We start from the raw sequence: 24,198 nt of genomic DNA on the forward strand, positions 1-24,198 counted from the left end.
CTATAATGATGATTGACAGAGCATATCAAGTGCCTTATAGCTGTGGCAAGGAATATTTTGTCATTATACTGCACACTATTAATTCATATTTGCCATTTTCACTAATATGAAATGAACTGTGTACTTTCCTAATCATGGCTTACAACACGTAAGTGGTCTAGAGAGGTTGTGATATATATTATGTGATATTAATTTATCATATATAATCTTTGCTCATACACTGGCATGCACAGTTTCACAACTGTCTTGTTGGGTGTATGTACACTGAGTGCACAAAACATTAGGAACACCTGCTCTTTCCATGACATAGACTGACCTGGTGAATCCAGGTGAAAGCTATGATCCCTTATTGATGTCACTTGTTAAATCCACTTCAATCAGTGTAGATGAAGGGGAGGAGACAGGTTAAAGAATGATTTTTTTAAACTTTGAGACAATTGAGACATGGATTGTGTATGTGTGCCATTCAGAGGGTTAATGGGCAAGACAAAATATTTATGTGCCTTTGAACGGGGTATGGTAGTAGGGGCCAGGCTCACCATTTGAGTGTGCCAAGAACTGCAACGCTGCTGGGTTTTTCACACCCCTACGAATTGAGGCTGTTCTGAAGGCAAAAGGGGGTGCAACTCAAAATTAGGAAGGTGTTCCTAATGTTTGTACGCTCATTGTATTTCAAAAGTTAGATAAGTTTGCATCACAAGTACCCAAGGCTCAAAGTAACCTTTTGATTTTTGATTTAAGAGACAATTTTAAGAACAGCGTGTTTTTTTAAAGTCTTTTCTCTTTAATACATCTTTAAAATTAAAGGCCCTGGCAGGCCGACACTGTCCTGTTCCACTCGCCTCCTGTCTTCGCAGCACTCCTCAGAGAGAGAGAGCGAGAGAGAGAGTGTGAGCGAGTGAGAGGAAGAGAGAAGGAGAGCGTGCGAGAGAGACATTTCTCTCCCCTTTAAAGACTGGCGTGGCTCTCAGGAAATTGCATCTGGACAGTTAGGGTTATAAAGGGAGGTTATACTACCACTAAACTACCATAATTTGGGTATCTTTCAAGGATTTTATGTAACCTATCACAAGACACAAGTGGCCCTTTTGGGTACTTTAGATTATCACAGGTGTCTGTAATAATCTCCTGCCCTCTGTGTGGCTTTATCACATGTACAATATATGAAATAATAAAATAAGATGATCTAAAATCAAATCAAATATAATGACAAAGCTCCGACCCAACTTTGCTATTTTGTGATTATTTTGGCATTTTTGACAACATGCATCCACTATAATTTCTTATGATCTAAAAAAAACTTTGAACATCAGATCTGTAAACTACCAGAATTTAGGTATCTTTCAAGGATTTTATGTAATCTATCACAAGACATCTAGTGGCCCTTATATTAACTGTGTGACTTGATCTCTAGTCGTGCTCAATTGTTCTGTCACTTCTTGTATCGTGAGCGCCATTAAATCAAACAAGCATTTATTAAGAATCTCGCAGATCAACTTCGCCCAAATCTCCACCATGCTTGAAAATATGAAAAGTCGTACTAAGTGATGTGTTTCCACAAACATTTCGCTTTGTATTCAGGATAAAAAGTTCATTTCTTTGTCACATTTTTTACAGTTTTACTTTAGTGTCTTATTGCAAACAGGATTTATGTTTTGGAATATTTGTATTCTGTACAGGCTTCCTTCTTTCCACTCTGTCATTTAGGTTAGTATTGTAGAGTAACTACAATGTTGTTGATCCAGTTTCCTCAGTTTTCTCCTATCACAGCAATTCAACTCTGTAACTGTTTTAAAATCACCATTGGCCTCATTGTGAAATCCTTGAGCGTTTTCCTTCCTCTCCAGCAACTGAGTTAGGAAGGACGCCTGTATCGTTGTCATGACTGGGTGTATTGATACACCATCCGAAGCGCAATTGATAACTTCTCCATGCTCAAAGGGAAACCCCATCTACGAATAGGTGCCCTTCTTTGCGAGGCTTTGGAAAACCTCCCTGGTCTTTGTGGGTGAATCTGTGCTTGAAATTCCCTTTTCAACTGAGGGACCTTACATATAATTGTATGTGTGGGGCACAGAGATGGGGTAGTCATTCAAAAATAATGTTACGCACTATTATTGCACACATTTCCTCCGACCATTCTCCGACCATTTCCTGGTTGCTAAAATTCTTTTCAGTTTATTTCAGTTTATGTCACAAAACAAAACTTAAGAACGGGAAGCATAGAAATAGCACACATAGAACAGATCTACTGCTTCTTAGACTTGCTTTCAATAAGCATGACAGATCTATAACTCACATTTCTATCTGAATTAGGTCGGTTTGCCCAAAAAGTTACATCTTGCATCTTTAAGTGGAGATCTCTCAACAATCATTCTCATGATAGCACTTTGGTAATAGTCAGTGAAAAATATCATAGGTAATCAGGAATGGGCTTGGTTAAGACCCTGAATGTGAGACCAAAGGGTAGCTGTAGATCAGTGGTCACTAACCTTTTCTGAGTCAAGAACACTTTCGCAGTCAAAAAGCAAGCTTTGATCTACTGCTCAGATATTCTTTTTTTTTTTACATTAACCTCACACAAACATTTTTGTATGAATGAGGTTTGGGCAGTAGGCCTAATACATTATCACAGCATATTGGCTATTTGATTGGGCTGCCAATATTGTTAATCAGACCATATTATATTGAAAAACTCAAGCTTTGATAACAAAATAGATCAGTTGGTTTAGCACTTGTGAGGCACTGTGGAGCATGAATTGAAATAATTTGCTTTTTAGTTTACTGGACTGATGGTACCTGCATCTGGTGGTCAACAAAATCAAATCAAATCAAATGTATTTGTCACATACAGATGGTTAGCAGATGTTAATGCGAGTGTAGTGAAATGCTGGTGCTTCTAGTTCCAACTATGCAGTAATAACCTACGAGTAATCTAACCTAACAATTCCAAGACTACTACCTTAAGTGATAAAGAATATGTACATAAAGATATATGAATGAGTGATGGTACAGAACGGCATAGGCAAGATGCAGTAGATGGTATCGAGTACAGTATATACATATGAGATGAGTAATGTAGGGTATGTAAACAAAGTGGCATAGTTTAAAGTGGCTAACGATACATTTATTACATAAAGATGCAGTAGATTATATAGAGTACAGTACATACATATACATATGAGATGAGTAATGTAGGGTATGTAAACAATGTGGCATAGTTAATGTGGCTAGTGATACATATATTACATAAAGATGCAGTAGATTATATAGAGTACAGTACATACATATACATATGAGATGAGTAATGTAGGGTATGTAAACATTATATTAAGTAGCATTGTTTAAAGTGGCTAGTGATATATTTTACATCAATTTCCATCAATTCCCATTATTAAAGTGGCTGGAGTTGAGTCAGTGTGTTGGCAGCAGCCACTTAATGTTAGTGGTGGCTGTTTAACAGTCTGATGGCCTTGAGATAGAAGCTGTTTTTCAGTCTCTCGGTCCATGCTTTGATGCACCTGTACTGACCTCGCCTTCTGGATGATAGCGGGGTGAACAGGCAGTGGCTCGGGTGGTTGTTGTCCTTGATGATCTTTATGGCCTTCCTGTGACATTGGGTGGTGTAGGTGTCCTGGAGGGCAGGTAGTTTGCCCCCGGTGATGCATTGTGCAGACCTCACAACCTCTGGAGAGCCTTACGGTTGTGGGCGGAGCAGTTGCCGTACCAGGCGGTGATACAGCCCGACAGGATGCTCTCGATTGTGCATCTGTAGAAGTTTGTGAGTGCTTTTGGTGACAAGCCGAATTTCTTCAGCCTCCTGAGGTTGTGGGTGGACCAATTGAGTTTGCCCGTGATGTGTACGCTGAGGAACTTAAAACTTACTACCCTCTCCACTACTGTCCCATCGATGTGGATAGGGGGGTGCTCCCTCTGCTGTTTCCTGAAGTCCACAATCATCTCCTTTGTTTTGTCGACGTTGAGTGTGAGGTTATTTTCCTGACACCACACTCCGAGGGCCCTTACCTCCTCCCTGTAGGCCGTCTCATCGTTGTTGGTAATCAAGCATACCACTGTAGTGTCGTCCGCAAACTTGATGATTGAGTTGGAGACGTGCGTGGCCACGCAGTCGTGGGTGAACAGGGAGTACAGGAGAGGGCTCAGAATGCACCCTTGTGGGGCCCCAGTGTTGAGGATCAGTGGGGTGGAGATGTTGTTACCTACCCTCACCACCTGGGGGCGGCCCGTCAGGAAGTCCAGTACCCAGGGTCTCGAGCTTGATGACGAGTTTAGAGGGTACTATGGTGTTAAATGCTGAGCTGTAGTCGATGAACAGCATTCTCACATAGGTATTCCTCTTGTCCAGATGGGTGGTTGAGATTGCATCGTCTGTGGGCCTATTTGGGCGGTAAGCAAATTGGAGTGGGTCTAGGGTGTCAGGTAGGGTGGAGGTGATATGGTCCTTGACTAGTCTTTCAAAGCACTTCATGATGACGGAAGTGAGTGCTACGGGGCGCTAGTCGTTTAGTTCAGTTACCTTAGCTTTCTTGGGAACAGGGACAATGGTGGCCCTCTTGAAGCATGTGGGAACAGCAGACTGGGATAAGGATTGATTGAATATGTCCGTAAACACACCAGCCAGCTGGTCTGCGCATGCTCTGAGAACTCGGCTGGGGATGCCGCCTGGGCCTGCAACGAGGTCAAATCATGACGTCAGTGATCTTCAGGTCGAGAAGTCGGAGCTCTAGAAAGATGGCTTAGTTTCCGACTTGGAATTCCAAGTTGTATGACGTTCAAAACTATTTTTCCCAACCGCCTCTCACGGTCCCTGCTCTCTCCGTCCTTTCCTCCGGTGTGACTGACCAGAGAGAGGGGACACCGTCTTCCACCGGATGGTGAACCTTGAGTCGCACCGCATGTGCCTCATGCACAAATTCATGTTGTTCCTATGACCAGAGGAAGTGAAATATTTCATAATATTAAAATCGACACAACGAGCTGCTAATAATAATAAAACGCAGGGCTATCGATACTTGGCTACTCATTCATTGCAGCTGCAGCCCGAGCGGAAGTACGGAGAATCGCGTTTTGTAATAGTGTTGAATAAAAACAGTGACAGTGCTGAATATAAACTTAAACATGAACTCACTCATAAATACAGCAGGTCTTTGCTGTATTCGTTGACGGTCTCTCTGTGGTCATTTAAAAGTTATTAAATCTTACATAGGCTAGTAGCCATTTAAACTTGGCTGTGGCCAGGGTCATGGAAGCTCTGTAGCCACGGTGATTTGAGCTATCCGATTGGGCAGCGCAGTAGGTGCACTCTATTTAGTCACAGATTTGCCAGTCTGCCGGGTAGGCGGAGTTTATCTCATGGGAACACTTTGCTTACCCGGTGCGCAGGACTTTTAAATCAAGTGCACCTACCGGCAACAGCTCAACATGATTTTAAAAAAGGAGCGCAATCCTTTATCGTTCGTTGGCTTTTCTACAGAAATATTTGGTGATCGACTAGGAATGCCTTGCGATCGACCGGTTGGCGACCACTGCTGTAGATAGATCAATTCTCCAGTAGGTGCTGCCCAGCCTAGTGTTTTGTTCTGATAGTGGAAGATCTGACGTTGTTTTAAAGGTACAAATCCAACAGATTCTATACAAGGTTTGTCTTGTTGAAATTTGTTTACCATGATGACATAATCCTGTGGTTGAAATTTCACCCTCAAAACAACAGTTTACGTTAATGTATTTTCCACGTAGATTCCACGTCACAATACGTTGACAAAATACATTGAACCAACGTTGATTCAACCAGATTCTGCACAGAGGGGGTTGAGGTCAGGTGATATTTTATCATCTCATTATACAATCATTACGCTAGTTGAGTAAGATGCTATCGAGGATGAGTTTGATGAGATTTTGCCTTGGACAATAATTGTGAATTATTTATTCCATTATGATATGCCAATCACTGGGATGGAGATGATATATTGCAGAAAGTGCCTGGGGAGATGGATGCTTGTAGCCTACATTTTAACAACCAATCCAATGACGTGGAATAGTGGCAGGCCCAATTGCATCTGATTAAAAACTGACTGGTGTTGACCAGGAAAAAATACCACTCATTTAATTAAAAGATTAGAAAATCATCCTTCCTAGCTAGTTATTATGATAACGAACTCATTCTTATACTATTGATTTATTTGAAGGGTAATCTTCAAAGCAATAGCCCTATGTACATGTCAATTTAAGGAGATCAATTACTTTCCTCTCGATATGCACCAAGTACTTTTTGAATCATTCACTTTTGGCTGATTTGCATTATTCATGTCGGTACCCAAACATACCCCCTGGGTGTAAGTGAGGTTATTAAGACATAATGATAGTGCACTACTGTGAGAAGCAACTTGGAAACATATTTGCCTGAGATATTCATATCCACAATCAAAGTGTTTTGAGAAAGAGTGTAAATTGCGGAGTGATTTCCAAATGAATAAGCATAAATGATAAAGAGGCAGCAATTACAGGCATTGAGTGAATCCTCCACCCTTCCTGGCTGTCAATGACTGAGGGTTGAAGGGAATGATCATGGATAATTGGCCTCTTAAACATGGCCGTGGGACAAAGAGATGGAGCTGGTTCAAAAAGCCTCTCAATTGAACTGAAGGAGAGAATTGAAAGGAGTGAGAGAGCGAGGTGGAGAGAGACAGAGCGACTGATAGAATGTAGAGTGAGAGCAGGATCAGAGAGAGTGAGGGAGCGAGGTGGAGAGAGACAGAGAGACTGAGAGAGAATCTAGAGTAAGAGCAGGATCAGAGAGAGCGAGAGAGAGGTGGAGAGAGAGAGAGACTGAGAGAGAATGTAGTGAGAGCAGGATCAGAGAGAGCGAGAGAGAGAGGTGGAGAGAGAGCGAGACAGAGCGACTGATAGAATGTAGAGTGAGAGCAGGATCAGAGAGAGCGAGAGAGAGAGGTGGAGAGAGAGCGAGACAGAGCGACTGATAGAATGTAGAGTGAGAGCAGGATCAGAGAGAGCGAGAGAGAGAGGTGGAGAGAGAGAGAGACAGACAGAGTGACTGAGAGAGAATGTAGAGTGAGAGCAGGATCAGAGAGCGAGAGAGAGGTGGAGAGAGAGCGAGACAGAGCGACTGATAGAATGTAGAGTGAGAGCAGGATCAGAGAGAGAGAAACGGAGAGAGACAGACATAGAGAGAGATACAGTAAGAGAAAGGGTGAGAAAGCATCCTACTCTGGGGAGCTCTGCCTCATGCTCTGCTGGTCGGCCCCTCTCTCTTGTTTGTCAAAAGCAGGCTTTGACAAGTCTACCCAGGGAACCAAGATGAAAGTTTAAATTTGTATTAGTCGTATGTACAGGATACACAAGGTATACACCATCCAACGAAATGCTCACTTGCAGCATCCTTATTTGCTGGAACCAGGCACAGCAGCTCTGTTAGGTTACTGTGTGCTTCTTCTGAGCTCTCTGCTAAACTCTGTGCCATGACAGCTGTCCTATTACTTCCTCTGACCACACTGTCTGTCTGTCATGTCGATGCTGGCAACAACCTTTTCCTTGAGAAGTTGTTCAGTGATAGACAAATGCAAAGCAACAAATCGTTAGCTTTCTCACAAAACCAAATGTTGATCTTTGCTGTGGAAATGATGGAGTCCATCTAAATCATCTTGGCTCCTGGACTCTGTCCACACATTTCAAGGCTGCTTTGAAACAATGACTGGTAAATGATCCAAGACCAGCTCAGTTATTAATCCCTACCATTGTGACAATGAGTCGTCATAATGCTGCATCAAATGTACATGATCTTAGGGGCATTGTCAAACACAATGTAAGTCATTTAATTTATGTACCCCTAATTGCACCGAATACATCTGTTTGGAGCCAATAACTTGCTTGTAACAGATGACATTCATATTCTCTAAAACTCACTTAGATAATACCTTTGATGATACAGTGGTACCAATACATGATTATAACATCTACCGAAAAGACAGAAATGCCAACAGAGGCAGTGTTGCGGTCTATATTCAGAACCACATTCCTGTAAAGATGAGAGACGATCTAATGTTAAATACTGTTGAAGTAATATGGCTACAGGTTCATCTGCCTCACCTAAAGCCCATTCTGGTGGGAAGCTGCTATTGACCACCAAGTGCTAACAGTCAGTATCTGGATAACATGTGTGAAATGCTTGATAATGTATGTGATATCAACAGAGAAGTATATTTTCTGGAGGATTTAAATATTGACTGGCTATCATCAAGCTGCCCACTCAGGAAAAAACTTCAAACTGTAACCAGTGCCTGCAACCTGGATCAGGTTGTCAGTCAACCTACCAGGGTAGTTACAAACAGCACAGGAATTAAATCATCGACATTTATTGATCACATCTTTACTAATGCTGCAGATATTTGCTTTAAAGCAGTTTCCAAATCCAAAGGATGTATTGATCACAATATAATAACCATATCTAGGAAAACCAAAGTCCCAACGCCTGGCCTAATATAGTGTATAAGAGGTCAGGCTGGGCCTAATATAGTGTATAAGAGGTCAGGCTGGGCCTAATATAGTGTATAAGAGGTCATACACTAGGTTTTGTAATGATTCATATGTTGATGATGTAAATAATATTTGCTGGTGTGTGTTTTGTAATGAGGAGCAACCAGACGCTGCACTTGACACATTTATGAAACGACCTATTCCAGTTACTAATAAGCACGGACCCATTGAGAAAATGACTGTAAAACTGTTAAATCCCCTTGGATTGATGAGTAATTGAAAAGTTGTATGGTTGAGAGGGATGAGGCAAAATGTATGGCTATTAAGTCTGGCAGCCCAACTGATTGGCAAATGTACTGCAAATTAAGAAATCATGTGACTAAACTAAATAAAAATAAACTACACTATGAAACAAAGATAAATGATATAAAGAATGATAGTAAAAAGCTTTGGGGCCTTAAATGACATTTTTGGGCAAAAGCCAACTCGGCTCCTTCATTCATTGAATCAGGTGGCTCATTCATCACAAAACCCTCTGATATTGCAAACTACTTTAATTACTTTTTCATTGGCAGATAAGCAAACTTAGGGATGACATGCCAGCAACAAACGCTAACACTACACATAGAAGTATATCGGACCAAATTATGAAAGACAAGAAGTGTACTTTTGAATTCCGTAAACTCAGTGTGGAAGAGGTGAATATATATATTGTTGTCTATCAACAATGACAAGCCACCGGGGTCTGACAATCGGGATGGAAAATTACTGAGGATAATAGCAGACGATATTGATATTTGCTACATCTTAAATTTAAGCCTACTAGAAAGCGTGTGCCCTCAGGCCTGGAGGGAAGCTAAAGTCATTCCACTACCCAAGAATAGTAAAACCCCCTTTACTGGCTCAAATAGCCTACCAATCAGCCTGTTACCAACCCTTAGTAAACTTCTTGGAAAAAACTGTGTTTGACCAGATACAATGCTATTTCACAGTAAACAAATTGACAACAGAATTGCAGCATGCTTATAGGGAAGGACACTCAACAAGCACAGCACTTACATAAATGACTTATGATTGGCTGAGAGAAATTGATGATAAAATTATTGTGGGGGCTGTCTTGTTAGACTTCAGTGCAGCTTTCGGCATTATTGATCTTAGTCTGCTGCTGGAAAAACGTTTGTGTTATGGCTTTACACCCCCTGCTATAATGTGGATAGAGTTACCTGTCTAACAGAACACAGAGGGTGTTATTTAATGGAAGTCTCTCAAATATAATCCAGTTAGAATCAGGAATTCCACAGGGTAGCTGTTTAGGTCCCTTGCTTTTTTAAATGTTTACTAACGACATGACACTAACTTTGAGAAAAGCCAGAGTGTCTATGTATGCGGATGACTCAACACTATACATGTCAGCTACTACAGTGACTGAAATGACTGCAACACTCAACAAAGAGCTGCAGTTAGTTTCAGAGTGGGTGGCAAGGAATAAGTTAGCCCTAAATATTTCTATTACCAATAACATTGTATTTGGAACAAAACACTCACTAAACCCTTAACCTCAACTAAATCTTGTAATACATAATGTAGAAGTTGAGATGACTAAATTGTTTGGAGTAACCCTAGATTGTAAACTGTCATGGTCAAAACATATTGATGCAGTAGTAGCTAAGATGGGGAAAAGTCTGTCTATAATAAGCGATGCTCTGCCTTCTTAACAACACTATCAACAAGACAGGTCCTTACAGGCCCTAGTTTTGTCACACCTTGACTACTGTTCAGTTGTGTGGTCAGGTGCCACAAAAAGGACTTAGGAAATGGCTCAAAACAGGGCAGCACGGCTGGCCCTTGGATGTACACAGAGAGCAAATATGAATAATATACATGTCAAGACATGCCACAAGAGGTCTCTTCACAGTCCCCCAAGTCCAGAACAGACTATGGGAGGCACACAATACTAAATAGAGCCATGACTACATGGAACTCTATTCCACAACAGGTAACTCATGCCAGCAGTAAAATTAGATTGAAAAAAAAACAGATAAAAAAACACCTTATGGAACAGCGGGGATTGTGAAGCAACACAAACATTGGCACAGACACATGCAAACGCACACAATAACATATGCACTATACATACACATGGATTTTGTACTGTAGATATGTGGTAGTGGTGGAGTAGGGGCCTGAAGGCACACAGTGTGTTGTGAAATCTGTGAATGTATTGTAATGTTTTAAAATTGTATAAACTGCCTTAATTTTGCTGGAACCCAGGAAGAGGCTTTGGCAGCAGCTAATGGGGATCTATAATAAATACAAATACAAACTAAAATGTGCTGTTGCCTGTTACATCATCAAATCCCATCTTAATTGGGGGGAAACAAAAGCACTGTGTGAAACCTATTAATAATTAACAAAACTAAGTCAGACTTAACTCGTGCTTTGTGACGTGTTGAAGAGTAGCTGTGAGACTGTGAGGGCATCATGCACCCCTGACACACATCAGACTGAGGGCATCATGCACCCTGACACACATCAGACTGAGGGCATCATGCACCCCCGACACACATCAGACTGAGGGCATCATGCACCCCTGACACACATCAGACTGAGGGCATCATGCACCCCGACACACATCAGACTGAGGGCATCATGCACCTCCGACACACATCAGACTGAGGGCATCATGCACCCCGACACACATCAGATTGAGGGCATCATGCACCCCGACACACATCAGACTGAGGGCATCATGCACCCCCGACACACATCAGACTGAGGGCATCATGCACCCCCGACACACATCAGACTGAGGGCATCATGCACCCCGACACACATCAGACTGAGGGCATCATGCACCCCCGAGACACATCAGACTGAGGGCATCATGCACCCCCGACACACATCAGACTGAGGGCATCATGCACCCCGACACACATCAGACTGAGGGCATCATGCACCCCCGACACACATCAGACTGAGGGCATCATGCACCCCCAACACACATCGGACTGAGGGCATCATGCACCCCCGACACACATCAGACTGAGGGCATCATGCACCCCCGACACACATCAGATCCTCTCTATTCAATCCAATGTAGCTTGGCTAAAGTGTTGTTTCTTTTTACAGCCATCTGTTCGAGGAAACCCTTCAGCCCTAGCCTGAACCTCCCTAAAATAATAACCTGGGATGAATGTAGGTGAATAGGGATCTCTTTTAGGTTTGTCTCTCGTGACAGCCTTAGCTAATTTTGTTCTGGGTGCCGAGATTACCCTTAGGTTGACAACAGAGAAACATTTTTAAGATAGAGACTAGAGGAACCAGACTAGAGAATGAGCCCCTCCTCCCACTGGCAAGTCGAACAAGAAGCCCCAGGCACTGCATTCCCCACGAGCTGCTCTGTTCTGTTGTGTTCACACCCAGTGACACATCATCACCAGGCAGGGTCAGAGACCTCCTGGGCATCAGGACCCTGTCACAACTCCTCACACTCAGGCCCTCGAGCGATGTTTATCCCTCCATTCTCCCTCTCTATTTTTCTCTTCTTTTTTTCTCTAAACAATGTTTCCTCATCCCTCCATTTCGACCACTGCATTGTGCATCCCCTTCACATCACCCCCATGGGCATGACAATTCTCATTATCTTTTCATGCTGCGCTCTCTATATCCTCCGCCCTTTTCCCTCCTTCTCGCCTTCCCCTGGCATCCCTCTTTATCCCTTGTTTCCTTGCACCAGGTTTTCTAAAAAAGATGTCTTGGCCAACAGAGGTGAGGTGGACATTTTAGGAGCATGTGAAATCACTTAAGGGGCAGCGCTGAAGGTGATCCCTTATGCCTTTGTGATGAGGCATGCATGCTTTACCAAATGAATTTCATTCCCTCTGCTGAATACAGTGTATTTAGTGCTGACCATCTCAGAAGTTTGATCGATGGTGAAGATTTGTCTAAAGCAGTGGATGAATGCTCATAAAGCTTATGAAGGAAAGTAATGAAGTAATGCTATAGGCTAGCCAAAGTCCAGATGTCAGCACTGAGCCAGCCAAATAGACCAGGAAAGTGGAGGTGATGGGAGAGTGCATGTAATTGTATGTTTACATATGCTGACAGGCACACACACACACACACACAGGCATTTGCATGCGCATGCAAGCAGACATAGACACAGGCACAAACACACACTTGCACACATACACACACTCGCACACTCACACACACACACACACCTTCATGACTCAAACCGACCAAGAGGGACAAGAGGAACTGACCCAATATTTTGTATTTGATTTGCTTTTCTAATTCTTCATAAAATACAGCAAAACAGATTATAGGCGGCATAGAAAACACATCCAAGGAAGTGCAGAAGTTTAAACTGTATGAAGGCATTTCTCTAACATTGATTCTAAGCTTACCCTTTCATGCCTTAGTACAGTCTGATAACCCTATCCAAACCCCTCATTGAAACTGGCCTCCAGATGATAGATCAATGGTGTTGCTCAAACATGCTCTATTTGCCCAGACCTGAGAGAGAGAGCGAGGGAGAGAGAGAGAGAGCGAGGGAGAGAGAGAGAGAGAGCGAGGGAGAGAGAGAGAGAGAGAGAGAGAGAGAGAGCGAGGGGAGAGAGAGAGAGCGAGGGGAGAGAGAGAGAGCGAGGGAGAGAGAGAGGGAAAAGTGCTCTTTATGAATACATTTCAGACGTGGTAGAAAAACAGTGTGTCTGAAAATAGCTCTGTGCTGGCTGCACGAATCTGCTCTGCGCATGGTTTATTTATCCTGAGGATTAGTGCAGGTGACTGGATGGCTGGCTTTCTGTGCTGTGTGTGTTTGATGTAGGTTGGCATGGGCCTCTCTGAATCAGACCCCTTTGATGCTCCTCTGAGGGACAGGCAGAGACAGGAGAGGGGAGCTCTGGTGGTGGAAAATAAACTGGACTGGACCTTCCTGTCCCCAAATGTCAGACAAGGGACCGACCTGTAAAACAGTAATTGCGAGAGGGAGGGAGAGAGGGAGGGACAGAGGGTGGTAGATCATTGGGTTGAGGAAGGATAATGGGGCAGGTGCTGCAGGTTCTGGTTTATTTAATATACAGTAGAAGTAATGTACTGTAACCACAGCAGGAGGCTTTGAAGTCCATGAGTATTCATTCCATCTTCAGAACGTCCTTTGGCAAGGTCGGACATACGGACAACTCAGTATTAACCTCATGCACTGTGTGTGTGTGTATTTGAGTGGCCAGGTATGTAAATCTCAAATAAAATCGTCTGTAACATTTGTCATTGTCAAAGACTGCTTAAACTGTGTATTTAAATGTTTGGCATCATATCTTAACATAAACTACTATGAAGACCCTCTGTGTCGAGGGACGGGATGGGACAGGGGGGGGGGGCAAGGGAAGGGGAGAAGGTGAACAGATTGTCAAAGTGAGAGTAGAGAGAGAGGCTGTAGGCAGTGGAAGTGTTTGGACATGATGCTGATCTAAAAACACAAGGACACAGGGATGAGGGGAAAGAAACATGTAGACTAGAGGATTGGACCAGGAGACAGAGTAGAGGGATGTAGACTATAGGATTGGACCAGGAGACAGAGTATGGATATGAGATAATGGTCTCTGAAATTCACATTGAGACAACGAACAACACCCATTGCCATCTGAGGACACCAAAATAGATGAATTTGAATTTAGATCCTTGGGATGTTGTGTGTGCAAGTCCTGCTAAACTAATCTGTTAACAAAGGCTGTATTTTATCCAAGGTACATATATCCAGTCATCCAAGGTTGCAAGTCTCAGCTTGGATTTGATCGTTTCTCATTGAGAATAATGAAGAGATTGCAATGTTTGCACCTGTTTTTCTTTTTGAAAACATGACAGAGTAGAGGGATGTAGACTAGAGGATTGGACCAGGGGACAGAGTAGAGACATGTAGACTAGAGGATTGGACCAAGGGACAGAGTAGAGGGATGTAGACTAGAGGATTGGACCAAGGGACAGAGTAGAGGGATGTAGACTAGAGGATTGGACCAGGGGACAGAGTAGAGGGATGTAGACTAGAGGATTGGACCAAGGGACAGAGTAGAGGGATGTAGACTAGAGGATTGGACCAGGGGACAGAGTAGAGACATGTAGACTAGAGGATTGGCCCAGGGGACAGAGTAGAGGGATGTAGACTAGAGGATTGGACCAGGGGACAGAGTAGAGGAATGTAGACTAGAGGATTGGACCAGGGGACAGAGTAGAGGGATGTAGACTAGAGGATTGGACCAGGGGACAGAGTAGAGGAATGTAGACTAGAGGATTGGACCAGGAGACAGAGTAGAGGGATGTAGACTATAGGATTGGACCAGGAGACAGAGTAGAGGGATGTAGACTAGAGGATTGGACCAGGGGACAGAGTAGAGAGATGTAGACTAGAGGATTGGACCAGGGGACAGAGTAGAGGAATGTAGACTAGAGGATTGGACCAGGAGACAGAGTAGAGGGATGTAGACTATAGGATTGGACCAGGAGACAGAGTAGAGGGATGTAGACTAGAGGATTGGACCAGGGGACAGAGTAGAGGGATGTAGACTAGAGGTTTGGACCAGGGGACTTAGCTAGTACTGTAGGCCCTTGTTGACAAAGTCATCCATATTCCATACACACATTACACAGTACTCAGACCCAAGATCCACAGTCCTATGTAGCAGGATGCAGTGACATTCTGTCACTATTGTCTGGGGAATGGAGCGCTGAGGCCCTGGAGGCTGATTAGTATTTCCTCAATGCTCCTTTGCAGTTTATGTGAGCCTCAGACTGGCATTTCCTCCCCCGTCGCTGAACTATTAATTAACCACCTACGGTTCCCTCTTGGCCTGGAGGGCTGGGTTTCAGGATCATTTATTATGTTTTACTTTTTTATTTTTTATTCTGTGGTGTGTGATGAATAACAGTTTGTGTGCAAAGGAAACAGTTGAGCGGCTCTTAGGATGGGGCGGAAAGGAAGCAGTTGTTATCGAGATTTATGCACCATCATCCTCCAGGTATTGATTAGGAACCAAGTGGAATTAAGTGTGTGTGTGTGTGTGTGTGTGTGTAAGCATCTACTTTTGTGTACGTACAGTGCATTCGGAAAGTATTCAGACACCTTCCCATTTTGTTACGTTATAGCCTTATTCTGACATGTATTACATTTTTTTTAATTCCTCATCAATCTACACATATTACCCCATTATGACAAAGCGAAAGCAGGTTTTTAGAAAACAGAAATACCTTATTTGCATAAGTATTCAGACCCTTTGCTATGAGACTCGAAATTGAGCTCAGGTGCATCCTGTTTCCATTGATCATCTTTGAGATGTTTTTACAACTTAATTAGAGTCTTCCTGTGGTAAATTCAATTGATTGGGCATGATTTGGAAAGGCACACACCTGTCTAAATGAGGTCCCACAGTTGATAGTGAGATCAAAGGAATTGTCTGTTTTTCAGCGGCAGGAACTGGGAGACTAGTCAGGATCGAGGGCAAGATGAATGAGCAAAGTACAGAGAAATCCTTTATGAAAACCTGCTCAGGACCTCAGACTGGGGGCGAAGGTTCACCTTCCAACAGGACAACGACCCTAAGCACACAGCCAAGACAACGCAGGAGTGACTTCGGGACAAGTCTCTGAATGCCCTTGAGTGGCCCAGCCAGAGCCCGGACTTGAACCCGGTCAAACATCTCTGGAGAGACCTGAAAATAGCTGTGCAGTGATGCTCCCCATCCAACCTGACAGCGCTTGAGAGGATCAGCAGAGAAGAATGGGAGATACTCCCCAAGTGACAGGTGTGCCAAGTAAAGGTCGACCGATTAATCGGAATGGCCGATTAATTAGGGCCGATTTCAAGTTTTCATAACAATCGGAAATCGGTATTTTTGGACACCGATTTGGCCGATTTTATTATTATTATTTTATTTTTTTGCTACATCTTTATTTTACTTGGCAAGTCATTTAAGAACACATTCTTATTTTCAATGACGACCTAGAAATGGTGGGTTAACTGCCTTGTTCAGGGGCAGAACGACAGATTTTTACCTTGTCAGCTCGAGGATTCAATCTTGCAACCTTACGGTTAACTAGTCCAACACTCTAACCACCTGCTTTACATTGCACTCCACGAGGAGCCTGAGTGTTACGTGAATGCAGTAAGAAGCCAAGGTAAGTTGCTAGCTAGCATTAAACTTATCTTATTAAAAACAATCAATCAATCATAATCACTCGTTAACTACACATGGTTGATGATATTACTAGTTTATCTAGCGTGTCCTGCCTTGCATATAATCGATGCGGTGCGCATTCGCGAAAAAGGACTGTTGTTGCTCCAATGTGTACCTAACCATAACCATCAATGCCTTTCTTAAAATCAATACACATCTATATATTTTGAAACCTGCACATTTAGTTAATATTGCCTGCTAACATGAATTTATTTTAACTAGGGAAAATGTGTCACTTCTCTTGCAACAGTTTGGGCCGCCTGGCTCATGCGAACTGTGTGAAGACTATTTCTTCCTAACAAAGACAGCCAACTTTGCCAAACGGGGAATGATTTAACATCTGTACATCTGCACGACTGTACCTAACCATAAACATCAATGCCTTTCTTAAAATCAATACACAGAAGTATATATTTTTAAACCTGCATATTTACAGTGCCTTGCGAAAGTATTCGGCCCCCTTGAACTTTGCGACCTTTTGCCACATTTCAGGCTTCAAATGTATGACAGACACTTCAAAACCTTATTCCTTAGGATATATATTTTTTTTTGTGCCATTTATGAATGTGCGGTTCTACGGGCTATAGCAGTAAAGGCCAAATTCAATATTTTATCAAATCATTTCCCTCCCTTTTTTTTATACCTAAAGGTATAATCAAATAGCAAATGATCCATGGTATGACCATCTTTAAACAATTAGAGGTTTTTAACCCACAGAGCTGCACGGCAGCGGTACTCATAAGTCAATGCGCCTCTGGAGAGGCCATTCCACCCTGCCTTTTAATCAGCATCTGATTTACACCTGATGAGTGGACTTTTCCTCCAATCAAGCCTGTAAATTGATCACATAAATGCCTATGGCGTAATGCAAACTCACAGAGAAGAAGACAGTGTTCCCCACCAACTGTAACTGTTCACCCCAACACTAATGTGTTAACTGTTTAGGGTTAACCACCCACACACTCCAAGGGTAAATGTGATCCATCTTTTCTCTTCATACAATGAGATGAAATTAACCTAATCGCTCACATAGACCAAATCATTACACTCGTTGATTGATGACCAGACTGCCCCACAAAAAGGGAAAATAATTCACCTCCCCAATCTACAGCCTTAGCTCATGTTTCAGAATCTGAAACTGCAGATAGGATTTTTCATCATTGGTCATCATTGGTATTTATTTATGATATGATGATGAGTCGAGCTTCAGAGCATGCACTCTCTCTCTCTCTCTCTCTCTCTCTCTCTCTCTCTCGATTTCTCTGCCCTTCAGATGACAGGGACACACCTGTTTAATGTGTCTGGCTGTGTTATCTTATTATGCTCCTCCAGCCAACAGCTTCCTCTCAGTGCTCATGGCCCTGCATGAGTCGCTGGGCGCCATAAAGCTCAGCCACTTCCCTACTTTCCCCTTCTCTAAAAACACTTGTGCTCAATTAGGAAGGATACAATATGTTCACATCCAGAAGGGTATACCCAACATCAGCGTGGAGCTCTGGGTGGGAGAGACGTGTGAGGCTGACCAGAGTGAGGAGAAGCTCAGATCACACACCCTGCCTTAGGTCTTAATTATTCTGTCTGTCTCCCAGGAATCTAGTTTCCCCCCCTTTAGCCCTCTCGTCATGCAGCCTTGAGCTGAGCAATAATAGGAGAGGATGGTGTCTAGTGACTGATGGGTTTTGATGTGCCGAAAAGACCACAAGCATGACCAGCTGATCCCCTGATCACAACTGTCCTTGGGTTTTTGTAGCACCCTCTGCATACATTCCTACAGTTAGAACCATCATGTAGAGATTCTTCTTCTCCCATTTATTGAATGTCAATCATACCTTAGAGAACATTAATTGTACTGTATCTATAATGGAACACACAATATGAAATATACTGTATGCAAATAAAACAACATCCATAAATAACACAGAGGAATTACAACATTGTCCCGTTACACTCTGAAATTGAAGTTTATTTCCGAAATGCTATATCCACCAATTCTTCACATTTGTGTTTTTTCATCAGAAATTATTCGTTATGGGTACCTTCATGTGTGTGTAAAATAGCTGGTATGGAATGTTCATATCCTTGACTGTGATCTGTGTTTGCTATCTTAAGGTTAATGCACTTACTGTAAGTCGCTCTGGATAAGAGCATCTACGAAATTACTAAAATATCCATATTACTGTATTGAATTATTATTTGTTTTTATATTGGTGTCACATATGTATCATTTGTACAGTTCTTTATTAAACATACTTATTTGTTACATTTGACTGTGTAAAACCTAGCAGTACTATTTATTTCACCAAGAGTGAAGAGGATAAATAGCGTTTAGCAAAAAACATGATTATTTGTCTCTCTGAAATGAAGCCATTAATAAGTGATAGATTTTTTAACAAATACATGATTGCCATTGAATAACCCCATGCCATGATTAGATTGTGAAAAAACAACAACATAATTTCTTTAAACAATAAAATATAATTTACCAAGATCTCTGAAAATGGATATATGGTATAGCATTTTGGAATGTAACTTTAATTGTTTCATGTATCCCATTGATTGTTCTCTCATTATGACTTTATTGTTGCCAGGAAACAAGGAGGTCTGTTTTTGTTAAAGAGTTATCAGCACGGACTGCGTATTAAGGGGCCTGTGCTGTTTTTTAATTGCAGCCAGATAGCAGCAGGCAGAGATAACTTTGAGTGGCAGTTATTCTCTGTGTCTTCTGAGACTGACATTCACAAATTACTTCATTCTTAGGCCGTGGGCTGATTGGGTTCAGATTGTGGAAAGACGGGGGAAATCTGGCATCCATTAACTTGCGCATAGAGTAGTGGAAGGAAGATAGCATGGAGAGAGGCGAGTAGGGGGTAAGTCTCAAAGAGTTATATGGCTGCCAGTGGAGGCTGTGCAGTGATGGGGAATATTGATCTGAAAGAGGATAACCGTATATTACAATCCCTGAGAAGTAATTCTGTTGGACACAATGGCACCAGAGGGGATGGCTGCCGTTTTAAGGTCTCCTTACCAATTATGCTATTTTGTGGATTTTTTCGCATTGTTTGCAACTTATTTTTATATTATTATTTTACCCCTTTTTCTCCCCAATTTCGTGGTATCCAATTGGTAGTAGTTACTGTCTTGTCTCATCGCTGCAACTCCCGTACGGACTCGGGAGATGCGAAGGTCAAGAGCCATGTGTCCTCCGAAACACAACCCAACCAAGCCGCACTGCTTCTTGACACAATGCACATCCAACCCGGAAGCCAGCCGCACCAATGTGTTGGAGGAAACACCGTACACCTAGCAACCTGGTCAGCGTGCACTGCGCCCAGCCCGCCACAGGAGTCGCTAGCGCGCGATGAGACAAGGATATCCCTGCCGGCCAAACCCTCCCTAACCCGGACGACACTGGGCCAATTGTGCACCACCCCATGGGCCTCCCGGTTGCGGCCGGCTGCGGCAGAGCCTGGGCTTGAACCCAGAATCTCTGGTGCGCCGCCCCATGGGCCTCCCGGTTGCGGCCGGCTGCGGCAGAGCCTGGGCTTGAACCCAGAATCTCTGGTGCGCCGCCCCATGGGCCTCCCGGTTGCGGCTGGCTGCGGCAGAGCCTGGGCTTGAACCCAGAATCTCTGGTGCGCCGGCCAACGTTTGCAACTTATTTTGTACGTAATGTTTCTGCTACCATCTCTTATGATCGAAAAGAGCTTCTGGATATCAGATCACGTTGGCCGAAAGGACGGATGGTAGAAGGAAAAAAAACAAGGTCGAATCATGATGATGTCATTGATCTTCAGGTCACAGCTCTAGAAAGAGGCCTGAGTTCCTGACTTACAATTCCGAGTTGGATGACCGTTCAAAACATATTTCGCAGTCGGAGCTCATTTTATTACGGAATTCCGGAACTCACTTAAGTCAAGACACTTGTATGTATGAGATGTTTGTATACGGCTTTAACTCAATTATTATTATTATTTTTACAATGTTTGCAAACTGATATGTGACATGTATTAATGGCAAAATATAAAAATAGAATTAAAAAAAAAATCTTCCCCACCTGCCCTGAATGACGAGTCGCCACTGTGAAGACCACAATATCTACAGAAAGAGTTTTAATCTATATTTTTCGTCGCTGTCTATTTACCACCAGAAACTAATGCTGGCACTAAGACCACAATCAATGAGCTGTATAAGCCCATTAGCAAACAAGAAAATGCTCACCCAGAATCGGGACTGTAATCCAGGCACATTTAAATCAGTTTTACTTCATTTCTACCAGCATGTCAAATATGCAAACTAGACCACCTTTACTCCACACAGAGAGATGCGTACAAAGCTCTCCCTTGCCCTCGATTTGGCAAATCTGAGCATAAGTATATTCTCCTGATTCCTGTTTACAAGCAAAAACTAAAGACGGAAGTACCAGTGACTCACTCAATAAGGAAGTGGTCAGATGATGCAGATGCTAAGCTACAGGACTGTTTTGCTAGCATAGACTGGAATATGTACCGGGATTGATCCGATGGCATTGAGGAGTATACCACCTCAGTCACCGGATTCATAAATAAGTATGTCGATAACATCAACCCCACAGTACGTATCCCAACCTGAAGCCATGGATTACAGGCAACATCCGCACCGAGCTAAAGACTGGAGCTGCCGCTTTCAAGGAGCGGGACACTAATCCGGAACCTTACAACAAATCCCGCTATGCGCTCAGAAGTACCATCGAACAGGCAAAGCTTCAGTACAAGACTAAGATTGAATCCTACTACACCAGCCCTGACACTCGTCGGATGTGGCAGGGCTTGCAAACTATTACAGACTACAAAGGGAAACCCAGCCGCAACCCAGCCGCTACTCAGTGACGCAATCCTGATTACCAACATCTCTGAAAATGGATATATGGTATAGCATGGGCAGATGGGCTAAATGCTTTTTATTCTTGCTTCGAGGCAAGCATCACTGAAGCATGCATGAGAGCACCAGCTGTTCCGGATGACTATGTGATAACGCTCTCCATAGCCGATGTGAGTAAGACCTTTAAACAGGTCAACATTCACAAGGCTGTGGGGCCAGACGGATTACCAGGATGTGTACTCTGAGCACTGGAAAGTGTCTTCACTGACATTTTCAACCTCTCCCTGACCTAGTCTGTAATACCTACATGTTTCAAGCAGACCACCATAGTCCCTGTGCCCAAGAACGCCAAAGTAACCTGCCTAAATGACTACCCCGCCATAGTGCTCACGTCTGTAGCCATGAAGTGCTGGGAAAGGCTGGTCATGGCTCGCATCAACACAATCCTCCTGGAAACACTAGACCCACTCCAATTTGTATACCGCTCCAACAGATCCACAGATGACGCAGTCTCTATTGCACTCCACACTGCCCTTTCCCACCTGGACAAAAGGAACACCTATGTGAGAATGCTGTTCATTGACTACATCTCAGTGTTCAACACCATAGTGCCCATGAAGCTCATCACTACGCTAAGGACCCTGGGATTAAACACTTCCCTCTGCAACTCAACTGGATCCTGGACTTCCTGACAGGACGCACCCAGGTGGTAACGGTAAGCAACATCACATCTGCCACGCTGATCTTCAAATCGGGGGCCCCTCAATAGTGTGTGCTTAGTCCTCTCTTGTACTCCTTGTTCACCCACACTGATCTTCAATGTGGGGGCCCCTCAGGGTGTGTGCTTAGTTCCCTCCTGTACTCCTTGTTCACCCACGACTGCATGGCCAAGCACGACTCCAACAACTTCATTAAGTTTGCTAACAACAACACAACGGTGGTAGGCCTGATCACCGACAATGATGAGACAACCTCTAGGGAGGAGGTCAGAAACCTGGCAGTCTGGTGGCAGGACAACAACTACTCCCTCACCGTGAGCAAGACACAGGAGCTGATTGTGGACTACAGGAAAAAGAGGGCCGAACACGCCCCTATTCAAGGCTCTAGTGGAGCAGGTCGAGAGCTTCAAGTTCCTTGGTGTCCACATCACCAACAAGTCAAATCAAAGTTTATTTGTCACGTGCGCCGAATATAACAGTGAAATGCTTACATACAGGCTCCAACCAACAGTGCAAAAAAGGTATTAGGTGAACAATAGGTAAGTAAATAAATAAAAACAACAGTAAAAATGGCAGTGAAAAATAACAGTAGCGAGGCTATATACAGTAGAGAGGCTATATACAGTAGAGAGGCTATATACAGTAGCGAGGCTATATACAGTAGAGAGGCTATATACAGTAGAGAGGCTATATACAGTAGAGAGGCTATATACAGTAGTGAGGCTATATACAGTAGAGAGGCTATATACAGTAGCGATGTTATATACAGTAGAGAGGCTATATACAGTAGAGAGGTTATATACAGTAGAGAGGCTATATACAGTAGAGAGGTTATATACAGTAGAGAGGCTATATACAGTAGCGAGGTTATATACAGTAGAGAGGCTATATACAGTAGAGAGGCTATATACAGTAGAGAGGCTATATACAGTAGAGAGGCTATATACAGTAGCGAGGCTATATACAGTAGACAGGCTATATACAGTAGCGAGGCTATATACAGTAGACAGGCTATATACAGTAGCGAGGCTATATACAGTAGCGAGGCTACATACAAGCACCGGTTAGTCGGGATGATTGAGGTAGTATGTACAGTTGAAGTCGGAAGTTTACATACACCTTAGCCAAGTACATTTAAACTCAGTTTTTCACAATTCCTGACATTTAATCACAGTAAAAATTCCCTGTCTTAGGTCAGTTAGGATCACCACTTTATTTTAAGGATGTGAAATGGCAGAATAATAGTAGAGAGAATGATTTATTTCAGCTTTAATTTCTTTCATTACATTCAAAGTGGGTCAGAAGTTTACATACACTCAATTAGTATTTGGTAGCATTGCCTTTAAATTGTTTAACCTGGGTCAAACGCTTCGGGTAGCCTTCCACAAGCTTCCCACAATAAGTTGGGTGAATTTTTGGCCCATTCCTTCTGACAGAGCTGGTGTAACTGAGTCAGTTTTGTAGGTTTTCCTTGCTTGCACACGCTTTTTCAGTTCTGCCCACGAACATTCTATAGGATTGCGATCAGGGCTTTGTGATGGCCACTCCAGTACCTTGACTTTGTTGTCCTTAAGCCATTTTGCCACAACTTTGGATGTATGCTTGGGGTCATTGTCCATTTGGAAGAGCCATTTGCAACCAAGCTTTAACTTCCTGACTGATGTCTTGAGATGTTGCTTCAAAATATCCACATTTTCCTACCTCATGATGCCATCTATTTTGTGAAGTGCACCAGTCCCTCCTGCAGCAAAGCACCCTCACAACATGATGCTGCCACCCCCGTGTTTCACAGTTGGGATGGTGTTCTTCGGCTTGCAAGCATCCCCCTTTTTCCTCCAAACATAACGATGGTCATTATGGCCAAACAGTTCTATTTTTGT

General features: G+C 43.1%; 1 protein-coding gene across 2 annotated transcripts in view; it reads left to right on the forward strand.

Moving 5' to 3' along the window:
• LOC109869326 (acid-sensing ion channel 1) overlaps positions 1 to 24,198 on the forward strand; it is an 82,783-nt gene that overhangs the window by 10,665 nt on the left and 47,920 nt on the right. The gene's annotated exons all lie outside the window — the stretch shown is intronic.

Source organism: Oncorhynchus kisutch, linkage group LG24 (assembly GCF_002021735.2).
Source record: "Oncorhynchus kisutch isolate 150728-3 linkage group LG24, Okis_V2, whole genome shotgun sequence".
Taxonomy (NCBI): Eukaryota; Metazoa; Chordata; class Actinopteri; order Salmoniformes; family Salmonidae; genus Oncorhynchus; species Oncorhynchus kisutch.